The sequence below is a fragment of the Gymnogyps californianus genome, chromosome 3 (assembly GCF_018139145.2).
Source record: "Gymnogyps californianus isolate 813 chromosome 3, ASM1813914v2, whole genome shotgun sequence".
NCBI lineage: Eukaryota > Metazoa > Chordata > Aves > Accipitriformes > Cathartidae > Gymnogyps > Gymnogyps californianus.
Window position 1 is genome coordinate 27,849,698 of NC_059473.1, and position 11,758 is coordinate 27,861,455.

An 11,758-nucleotide genomic window follows, 5' to 3' on the forward strand; every position below is an offset into this window, starting at 1 on the left:
AATTCCATGCTTTCTGTTGAGTTAAAGATTTTTCCACTGACTATGAGCAAAGATGACACATTCCTGTGTAAACTGTAACAGTATATCCACAGCAAATCAGAGCTCAGTTCTGTTTTTATCAAGCTTCCCAAGATAGTTATTTTAAAACCAGCTAACATATATCAGTCATCAACAATGACACTGAGTATAAACATAAACCTCAGAAGCAAGGACAAGAAGTTTGGTACTTGCCATGGATGTGAGCAAGAGAATCTAGGCAGCATCAGCACTGCATTTGCAATATGATTTATTTTCCTGTTAGCTAAGTAAGAAATCTGTCTGAAAATCTGCCTCTCCTCTTACAAATATGGGGCTAGAAAACCATGCAAAATGCACGATCTTTTTGTGTCCAGAGGCCTCATATAAAAAGTAGGAAGATTGTTTTAACGTTTAAAATGTCTATGTTGCTGATTTCAACTATATAGCTGTTCTGCTCTCTTGAAATATTTTGTATATTGTTTTCAGATTATTTTTAAAGGCCACTATTTAGTGATGAAAGTTTTGGTTCTGTAGGATGGAAAAATGAGGTTTTGAAATACTTGAGACTGCTTGAAATGTATTGGTGATATGAAAACAACATCTTTTAAACCAGTGTTTTGATTAAGGGCAAATGTAGCCTTCATTTTTGCAGTTCAAACCTTGCAGCATGTTATGAAAAACGGTATTGAAACTGAAATGAAGAACAAACAAGCAGTAGAAATGGTGAAATGGAATCTGCACTTACAGAATGTGCACTTTTTATTAAAGTAAGATATATTTTTTTTAATAAATATAATTTCAACACAGCTACTTTCCTAATTATGAAGGCTTAAATAAAATGGAATGGCTGCATAGTAGTTTCTGATATAGTCACAGCATCACATGCCACAGCCTTGCGCAAAGAACAATTATAGTCCTTCAGAAATATTATATTGCAAAGTACAATATAGTGGACACGGTGTCTTTGTATATGTGTACTGCTATGGTAATGGAAGTGTTAGAATCCTCTGGAAATTTCAGCAAAATAATATTCATCTTTCATTTTCTCTTGAAGGTCCTTTATATAAACCTGTGTCTTCATAAGCCAGAGTGGGTGTCAAGAGATCTGAGTTTATATAACTGCACAGTGGAATTTTTTTGAGTAAGTCAGGACTTTTTTATTCAAATGTTGCATGTTGAGGGAGGAAACCTAATTTTGGAATACATGGGTTTTGGATAAGAGTTTTGAGGTTGTACTATATAGTGATCAACAAATTTGCAGAATATGCTCCTGTTGCTCATAAAGGTTTAACAGTTGGTATTGAAATACAGTATTGATTAAATAAAAAAAAGAAACATTAAAGAGCTGTCTTTTTAAAATTCTGTTGTTTAGACTAAAAGTGAATTTCTCGAGGGAATGGTAAAACTGGAAAGCTCAATGTTGAGTGTTTAAGGATGTGGAGCACCTTAGAATGAAACATAGTACTATTTGATTTGCATTAAAGTGTCTTTGTGTATAAACTTTGTGACTCTTGGCCCTTTTTGCAGAAAACCAAATTTCTGCATTGACACTGTCATCCTGTTTTACAGTAGACTCTTCAATGATCAAGAGACTGAAAATTGACGAGCTGTTTAAACTGCACTAGAGTTAAAGACACAAGTAGTTGAAATGGGGATGGGGAAAGAAGACTCAAAAGTCAGGGATAGAGGGTCATGAGGTGTTGGTCATTGCATTGGAACACTAGAAAACTTCTTAGGATTGAACTGAAATCTAGGCAAAAGGACTCATAGTCCAGAATAAATACTAGAAGTTACAGAGCATTGCAGTCTCCAGTGCATTGGCCCATCTAAACTGTGCAGGTCGGCATTAGTGTCAAAAACTTTCCATGTTGTTAATTTGGTAGCACCTAGAACTATGTAAATATGGGACGTAATCTGAATCCTCTTCCTTACTAACATCTGAAGTAATTTCCCCAAATAAATTGGATGTTTTTTGCAGAGGAGAAGAATTGTACAAAGGGCTTCTGAACAGAAGTAATGGCTGCTACTTCACAGGTTTGTTCAAGGCAACTCTTTCCATCTCCTAATTCCCCCATCTGTCTTGGGGAAGGCAGGATTTACATGGATCCATACTGCTTGGTCCACACACTAACTTTTGTTTCAAGTGCATGCATTAGAATGAATTATCTTTTTCTTTCTTTTCCCCACTCCCCTAAAGAGGCCTGTCCAGACTCCAAGTAGCAAAACTCAAGTTCTTCTTTGGTGGTTGGATTTATTTGGCAAGATGAGTTACATTTACTAGTCCTTTTGGGTGAGTTGCATTGGTATCAAGGAGGGGATAATCTCTGGAAGCAGTCCTTTGCTGGGGGAACTGAGAAAATGGGCATTTCTTTAACCAGGATTACAAGGAATCTCAGTGAAAAAGGAGGAGGTCCAAGATACTGATCACTTCCAAAGTATGACTGTAAAGCCTTTCCCTTGTCTAGTTGAAATATGTACTTGAGGGACCACTTTAGTCTCTTAATTCTTTAGTTCACTGTAAAGGTATTGATCACACATACAAAGCCTCAGCAATGAAAGGACATATACTTAAACTGTTTTTCTTTCCCTTGCACTAGCAGTCTAAAAAAAATAAAAAGATTAAAAAAAAAAAAGGCTGTGCTGTCTACTTGAAAGCAGAAATGATTGGACAGGACATTTTACTAGGAGCTGAGTTCTGTTTTGGTCCTTGGTATATGCAGAGCTTTCATAAAACACTGTAAATGCAGAATACATTTTCTGTGAGACTGGTTTGACACCATGACGCTTTCCCATGACGTCAGATGCACTATGGCTGTTTTATACAATAGGAAACTAGCAGATGAGTGACTGTTACCATTTCAACTTAATGTAAAAGCCCTACATGGGCTTTAGGACCCTGTTATATTACAGCCACTTGTTACCACTGTGGCAAGACCAAAGGTTCTTCAAATATACGTTATTTGTGTATACGTTAAATGTGTGTTCCTTATAAGCTAAGCAGAGGGATCTTTATGGAAATTAAAACTCTTTATTACTCATTTAAATGATGATAAAACCTAGATGCCAGGCCAAAGCACTGTCTGTGGCCAATAATTTTTGAGATACACACTCAAATCAAAGTCTGCTTTGTGTAGCTGGGATGTTCCTTAAGCACTAGAATTGGCACTGATATTACGTGATGAGGACATTTGTTTTTAAGTGGCTTAACAGAGTCTTGTAAGGAACAAGATCTCCTGCAGGAAATAAATCTTAGTCTGTACTGCTTTGGGCAATAGAACAGGAGGAAAAAGATTAGAGCCAGATTTCGATGCTGATTCTTTTCCTACCGAGTTAGCAATTCATGGCTGCAGAATTTCCTCCCCAAAGCTAAGCCCCAGTGAGCTTGGAGGAGTATGATGACTCCCTAATTGGTTTGTAGCAGTTTTTTCCACTGCTTGCTAGCTGTGTTATTACTTTGGAGATTTACTCCTCAGTAATCTGAATCAATAGTTTCATTAATGCGGAGGAAGCAGTTCATATCACCTTTGGGCTAAAAGTGGCTCTTTCCCTAGTTTCTTCTGCTTAGGCACATAAAAGAACGTTCTGTATAATAATAGCAAAAAAAGGAATTTCACAAGGATTTCTGTGAAGCTAATAAGTAAGTAAAGAGTGTACAGCCTTAAACTAGCAGGATATAGCAGAATAGGACACTGAACATGATTTTTTTTTTGTTACATGAGTACAACTGTCCATGACTGAAAGATCATTCTTTCAAGCAGTTCTTTGTGTTCTAGTTCTCTGGACACTGCACTTGCTTTTGCTGTATTCATCAAACTCCTCCATTTGTGCCATTTGCTCTGCCCAGTATCACATACTGGAAAAAGGAACTACTCATACTTTAACTTTTCAATAAGATGCAATGGAAATTTAGAGACTATAATATTCATGAATGGCTCCATATTTGTTTTCTTTCCTTCAGTCTAGATTTCCATTAGAATTTTAATCTCTTGTTACACTGAATGCCTTTGATCCTTAGGATATGCATTTAATCCATAATCCATAAGGTAGTTGTGTTGCACAGTCTGCTTGCAGGAGCCTGACTCTGTACTAGCTGTATGTTAATCCTGCCTCATTGTTTATTTTCCCTGTTAGTAACAGTAAGCGCAGTATTGATTGGCCTTTTCAAGTGGACTAGACTCCATCCTGCAATTTGTACATGCACAGTTAAGGCACGGTTAAATATTTTCGTCTTTTTTATGGTCTCTGCTTGCTCTCCTGCTTCTTGTACATGTTCAGAACAAAGGAGAGCTCGATGCTGCTCCCCTTCCCAGTATGGGTGGGTTTGGCTCAGTTGCTGCTGAATGCCTGGGAGAAGGCAAGGCTGGATCACTGCTGACTGTCCCTGTGTGCAGGCTGTGTACAGGGCACTACAAACCACTCTGATACTTCTTATTCTAAAATTCTAAGTATGGGGACAGCCTGTCTGGCTGCTGCTGCTGTCACCCATAGCAGAATAGAGTCTTGTTCTGTGGCTAAAGCAGGCTCCATGGCACTGCTGCAGTTTGGAGTGTAATAAACGGTTCAGAGTGGCTGAGCCCTCTGGAGATACTCCCATTCCGCTGCTGCATAACTGGAATACGCTGCTAGCCCTCATTTAATGGCATATTTGGATCCTAATGGCGTATTTGGATCCACTCCCCTTCTAAGCTGCTTCACCAATGCTCAGGCACCCTAATCTTGCCATGTTGTGTTTACTTTGCTTCCTTGAACCCTAATCTCTATGAATTTTAACTCACTTTTCAGAATGATGTCAAGGAAGATTATAATTAAGATGCTATAAGCACCTAGAAGTTTTTGCTCCCTCACCCCTTCTTCGTTTTCCAATTTAAGGCTGTTTTTATTCCATTACTCTTTCCTTTTCACCTTCCTTTCCATTGGTCTTTCCTTTACTGATAAAGATTCATCTAATATGCTCAAATCTTACTTGAAATATGACATGGTCTTCAAAATCACAAATTTGTACCTATCGGGGTGAGGGCAGTGAACATTTGACGTGGGCTTATAGCTCAGTAAGCCTAGATGGTGCATTGGCCAAATCCTCAGAATTCAAGTCCAGATTAATATTTTAAACCTGCCCAGTTTCTCAGGTATTTGGAGCCAGTGGTTTTGTACTGTCCCTTCCAAAGACTGGGGCTTGCTGCAGACTGGCAATCTCCACATGTTTGGCTTTTTTATGCTTCCTTAAGGCTTAGAGGAGTTCTGCTCTAGGGCTTGGCTCGATTGTACCTATTACACATGCCTTGCCAGCCTGTAATTAGACCTGTTACTTGAATGCTGAGTAGCTTTCTTCTGTTTACTGTTTGTGGGGATTAAATTTGAAAGATTTCAGTAGAAGAATATAAATGAAGTGACTGCCTAGCTCTGGATTTTCTCCATCTTCCCTTGATACACGAATGAGAATCAATTGCAGTTGCTTATTATTTTTAAATAGCAGTTAATTTGAGAAAATCTGATTCACTAGCTCTTTTCATTTTGCTGATTTGATTTCAGCCTTCTGCCCATCTGGGCCAACCTACGTATACTGTTCTAAAACCAGTGTGTAAACTCATTGGTGCACATCACCAAAGTCAAAGACACTCAGCCTGACAACCCAGCAAAGTGCTGTCTGCAACAGTGTACTCCGACCTTCTGTTTTCTTATGGGTAAAATCCTCAATGAAAGAGGGGGCTTTACTCTGCAATTAGTTTTCTCTTGTCCCTGAGAGAGAATCAAACAGACTATCCAAAAACGTCCCATTTAACCGTTCAGTTCTCTGGATGTTCAAATCTATTAACAGTATATAAGACTGTGGAGTTGCATAGGCAAAGAAATTATTTCCTGAGCAGATCAGTTTATCCTGTCTGGGGATGTTCTGAAAGAGTCCCACGCTCACCGTAAGAACTGTAGAATTAATCTCTGTAAAGTTGCATGACGCTTCTAGAAATGGCCTTCTGGTCAAACTCCTGCATCTGTGCAAATCCTCTTGAAGGGAACAAAGAATCCTGAAGTAGGATTGTAGGCTAAGCTGTAAGCTCTTTAGGTTAGGGCTAATATCATCCTGTAATTATTAAAAAATGCTTTTTAGATTTATAGCTTTGTGGTAATGTCTGTGATATTAAAAAAAAAAGAGATTCAAGAGCTGGTAGTAGATATAAGGTCTTTAGCGATGGACACAGGAGAGGATGTCACTAGTTTCTACAGAAGAGGTGTGCTGTTATCTGATGTGAGGAAGAAAAAAGATGTATTCTTCTTCTCTGAATCAAGGGGTGGGTGAGGGTTACTAGCTCCTAATGGTCTCCCCACATTTAAATCCATGGTGATTTCTGTTCACAGCTTTTTAAATGCTTTTCACTTCATGGCAAAAAAAGATAGGATAATACACTGGATGGTTGTATGTGATGAAACATTGCTTTTTTCATTATACACACACAAGGAAGTTGAAATGTTATTTGTAAAGGATAAAGGTGAACTTTGCTCATGATTTTATGAACTTTATTGCACAGTTCTCCTTGTGCAAACAGCACTTGACACTCTCTTGCCTTTTGTTATTTCCAGCAGATTGGAATCATTTGTTTTTTAATGCTGAACTGTGACAGAGCAGCAGGTGTTGGATAAAAAGAATCAAGATCACTTTCAGGTTTTGTGCAAATATTTAGGGGGATTTGTGAAGTACTGTAAAATTCAGTAAGATTTGCTTCCTACCTCCTTTCCCCTAGACCATTGATTTGCAATTCTGGAATAATTTGTCATCATTTTTCCAAAATTGGACCTGGTAGCTGGACTGGGCTAAGGCTGTGGGGTTGGTGTTCACTTTGCAAACAGCCATGCTGACTGAAGATGTCACCCTGGAACAGCTACTTGCTACTATCCTCTGCTGGGGGGTTCTGCCCTCTCTGAGCAGAGAGAATAGCATGGACTCTGGTGTTTTCTGCTTCAAAGTTAGCCTGACAACTAGGCTTAACTGTGTGGTATTTTCTGAAATGAAAGAAAGAGGATTCATGTGAATCTGCTAACAAGGAGGGAGGGGAGTAGAGAAGAACCTCTGATGGCTATGGAAGACAAATAGCTCAGGTTAGTAGCATCTTCAGCTGCACAGCTAGATCTGGAAGAGGACATTTGTCTGCAGCCCAAGTTAGCCTCTGGGTTTACCTAAGGAATTATTAACCCTGCAGAAATAAACAACTTCCCATGAGGAGCTATTAAGGTATTGAAAAAGTAGAAAAGATCTCAAATTAATCAATGCAATGTCATCAACCAGATTGAAGCATCTGTATGTTTCTAATTCGATGTCTGCATGTATCTCTGCCTGTGACCAATCCAGCATTGCTGTCAGTGTCTGCTCCTCACCAATTTTGTGTTCTCATCTATGTCTGATTGTGACCACTTGTGCTCAATCACTGCCAATTCAGGAGGGTCTATCAGTCTTCAGCCAGGACTGGACACCTATTAAACAGTGTCAGACTCTGAATTGCTTAGTCCTTTCTCTCTGTGCTGCTTGTCAAGAGCCTGATTTGCTCAAAACTCAGACTGCAGCTAAGATAAAGGTCAGTGACATACTTGGTACAGTTTATCTGTTTGAAATGTCAAGTAACATGATAACTTTTCCATAAACTAATAGGTTAATCCAATATGATCACTGAGAAAGAAATAAGTCTATTTTCAAATGTTTCCACAAGCCAGTACTGTCATGAACACAGATATTGAATTTCTGATGGCTGGTGAAATGTATTTCCATGTTGTTTGTAGCTGTGTACTTATATTCACCTAATTCATTCAGCTCTCAATAATGCAGGATGTTATAAGTGACTGCAAAAATTTCATAAATATGCAACTAAAAATCAGTAGTGATTATGAACAAAGCCAGTGAAATACAATTTTAGTAAAATGCGTGATGATCAGCAGTCAGGAAGAGACTCAGGTAAATAGGCAGTTTTTCCTGATTTCTTGTTATAAGTACTGCAAAGGAAGAACATGTATTTTGCTAATCTCATAAAAAGTTTATCGAAGTTGCCACTTATTTTTTAACTTGAGCACCATCTAGTGTGCATGATAAAAATAATTTAAAAAATAAACAGAAGGCCAGTTCATTATGGCACTTAGCAGTGGAAGGGCTGGCATGTTTTCAATGTCAAAAGGAAACAAGCACATCAGAGCTTAAGTCCCGCTAACTTTCAGTAAAACAAGCTTGAAGTGACATACATTCTTATGAGCCCCCTCCCCCTTTTAATTTGCGCCTCACTTAAACACTTGCTTGCACTTAAAATAAATGCAAGAAATGAAATGCACAAAACCTAAAGGTATCTATTTACAAGCAGGTTAAAAATACAAAAATTAAAAATCAACAGCTGTTTTTTTCCAAATGCAAATACGTATTTGTATATTCATGCAAATAAAAATGCGGAGTCCTGCACATTGCTGGAAGTTGATACTGTCTGCTCCACCAAACCCCTAGCTTTCAGCTAAATGTATCTTGGCAGTTGTTCTCCAGATCTTGCCCAGACTTGGAATACAGTCAGAGATGAATTTCTTTCCTGTGTGCCTGGATCAGAGTGGAGTGCATTTATGAGAAGTTCGGTGTGCTGTTACTTTTCCTATTAGCATTGCTTCATGCATCATGTGCTCCATGGCATACTATGGGAGAGGCCCATCCATTATTACTATTGCTAATGAACTTCACACTGCTGTTTGCAATACATTTTGTTTGCACCTGTGTTGCGAAGTCCCTCTGGCAGTAACTTCTGCCCTCTTTCTAGTCACCTCACATTCCTCAGTATAACAAGATTTACAGCTGCTGCTGGGGAGTGTTACTCATTCCCATGCATCCATCACCAGTCATGGTTCTGCCTCTTGCTACAAGAGTTCCCGTGATGAGGGAAAGATCTCCTGCTCCCATGTGTACTTCTGGCTTCCGAGTAGTTTTAAAATCGGAGGAGATCAAAACCTACCATTAGATTTTTAAAAAAAGCTTATGATTTGTTCATCAAGCGAATGATTCTTTTGGGAAGTGGAAGGCAAAGGAAGGTGACATTACCAAGATTTTTTTAAACTTTGGGCTGAGAGCCTATTGATTTTTTTGCTGCCATTATTTTATGAAACAGGGGCTACTAAGGCAGACAAGACAGTATTATTTTAAGCCCTGAAATGAAAGCCGAAGCTGGTAAAACTACACCCAGAGAATCAACTTTTTATAGCACTAAGGAAAGAAAAAAGCTTATTTGGGGCATTTCTCTTTCTCAGTTCGAACAAGGTAGGGAGGGTTCTGGGAATGGACATCACCGGTCTCAACAGGCCCATGTGCTCTGCCAAACTTAAGAGCTCCTTGCTTGTGTTTCTATGTGACCTAGCTCTAATCTGAAAGAATTCAGATTAATAACTGCAATTTTTAATGTTTAATAGCTATATTTGGGTAAAGCTTTTGAATTTGACCTATAATTCACTGACTTGCTACCCAGTCATCTAGTCTCTAGTGCAGCACAAACTGCAAACTTTTCACCAAAGCCACACATCAAATGAATTTTCAGAATATATTGTCCAGATAATAAGTAATAAAAACTACATTATGGTGCGTGACCCCATCGCCCACTGGGGTTTGAAAACTGTTCATCACCTTGCATATGTGAGTTGTACGCCGTATGATCTAGGGAACAGATTTAGTAAATGCTTGTTTCAGGGGAATCCTCTGGTGGGAATTACCTTCTCCATCCAAAACACTTTCCTCTTTCTTTGGACTATGCTAAGTAAAGACCATGCAGTGTGAAGTAACCTCCTTAGGCAGAGGAAGTTATCCCTTTCTAGCCATTTGATACACTCCAGAAGTGAGGTACCAAATGGAAAAATACTGGGCTAGAAAGAAAGGGATGGCTCAGTGTAAATTCAGGTGAGATGGTAGAAAATTGAGAATGCCAAACATTCATGAAAATAATTTTTTAAAATTGTTAAAGTTAGATCCCCTACTCTTATTAGTGTTGTGTTTGCTGTCTGCTAGTTCTATGATGACGTTTATTTCAGCTCAGATTGTGATATCAATACTGTTGAATGATTCATAATAGACTAATTCAGTTTTTCGTTTGGAAGGGAAAATCTTGCTGCAAACCAGATGTTGTGTCTGATCTGAACTTCCATGGGTACTTTGTCAGAGGCTTGAAAGTGGACAGGAACTGCTTGTTTTCCCTTAAGTGGAAATATGTTGAAGAGAGCAACAGTGAAGTGATTTATAAGGACTGTAAAATTGTCAGTCTTCAACCTTACTCCCCCCACCACACACACATATCAAAAGACTTGCAGTCTCCTACATCACTAAGGCATGACTTCCATTCCAATCTTACCAAAGTTCAGGCGGAGTTGTTGCTTTCTGGTATGCAGCATAGGAAATGCCACCAACGTAAGGGTTAAGCATGTTGCTTCCAGCATTACTGGAATTGGTTTGCTTAGCTGAAGCACACAGAGCAAAGAGAATTTGGTGGTGCAGTCTGTTAGAAAGCTCTGCTTCAGTGGTTCTCCATTTCTTTGTGTAATTTCTAAAATGTTCAGCATTTAATTCCTAGGTGTTTTAATACTCCTTGCACAGTCAGCTATTAAAGTTATCTGCATGGAAAAGAACCGCTTCCCATTAGTGCTTTACTGGCAATACAGGATTTCAGTATCTCACAGAGGATTTGGCTTTATTATTTGGAATATAGTTCGAGAGCTTTGCCATTCTTCCTTTTAATCAAAATTGTAATTTTTTATGGGATTGTTAAATGGAGTTTCTGTTTGCAAGCAGAGATATGTATTCTTTTCTTTCAAGGGCGTGGTTTTAAAAGCACTTAGATTTGGCGTAACTCCTTTCTTCTTCAACAGTTAAGTCTTCTGCAAATATTCATTGGTCCCCACCCCTTCCAAGAGTTTATTTAAAAGACAAAATCTAATGGATGGGTGAAGCAGCTTGGGCCATCATATCACATGGGATGAGGAGGGGACATCTGACTTCCCAGCATGAATTGCGGTCTGAAGGCAGACAGAGTTAACACCACAGAGCTCACAGTCTGCGTAGCCACGTTCAGTGCTGGGGCATGTGCTTGTGCCCCACAAGTCTGTGCTTGAGTGCTTGTGACAGTCCCATACAAAATATTAAAATAGGAACAATTAATTCTTAAAGGCAGTGAACGAAGAGGAGAGCTGCTGGTCTGATGCCAGTGAATGGGGAAGTCTGAACACCAGCACTCCAAGCTTCCTATCAGAACAACTGAAATGGCTTTCACAGAGGTATCCTGAGAGGCACAGTATAATTCTGTCAAAATGTTGTCATTTTTCTGTCATTTCATTCTGTGGAAAAAGTAGCAACTAGTCCTATTCCCTGAACTAGTCATCTGTCTATGTGCTACTGGTATACCACCTGTGAAGTTAAGGAATAGGCTGAGCTCACTGAATTCCCGTCTTACCAGATGTTTGTTATCTGTTGATATCTCATGAAAGAAGACAGACTGCCTGACTGAACAAATGGGTTATCTGCATATATATTTAAAGTCCAGGGACCTCAAATCTTCAACTGTTTTTTTTGATCATAAGTGAATACTTCTTTGTGCCAGAGTCTGAAGGCCATACGCCTGCATGTTCCCATTTCCTCACCCTATAATTAACTCCTGAGAGCCGCTCCCAAGAATACTTAAAATCTTATTGATCTTATAAAAATGAAACAGCCAGCCTTAGAAGAATTGGTTAGTTTAACAGGCAGGGTTTCTGT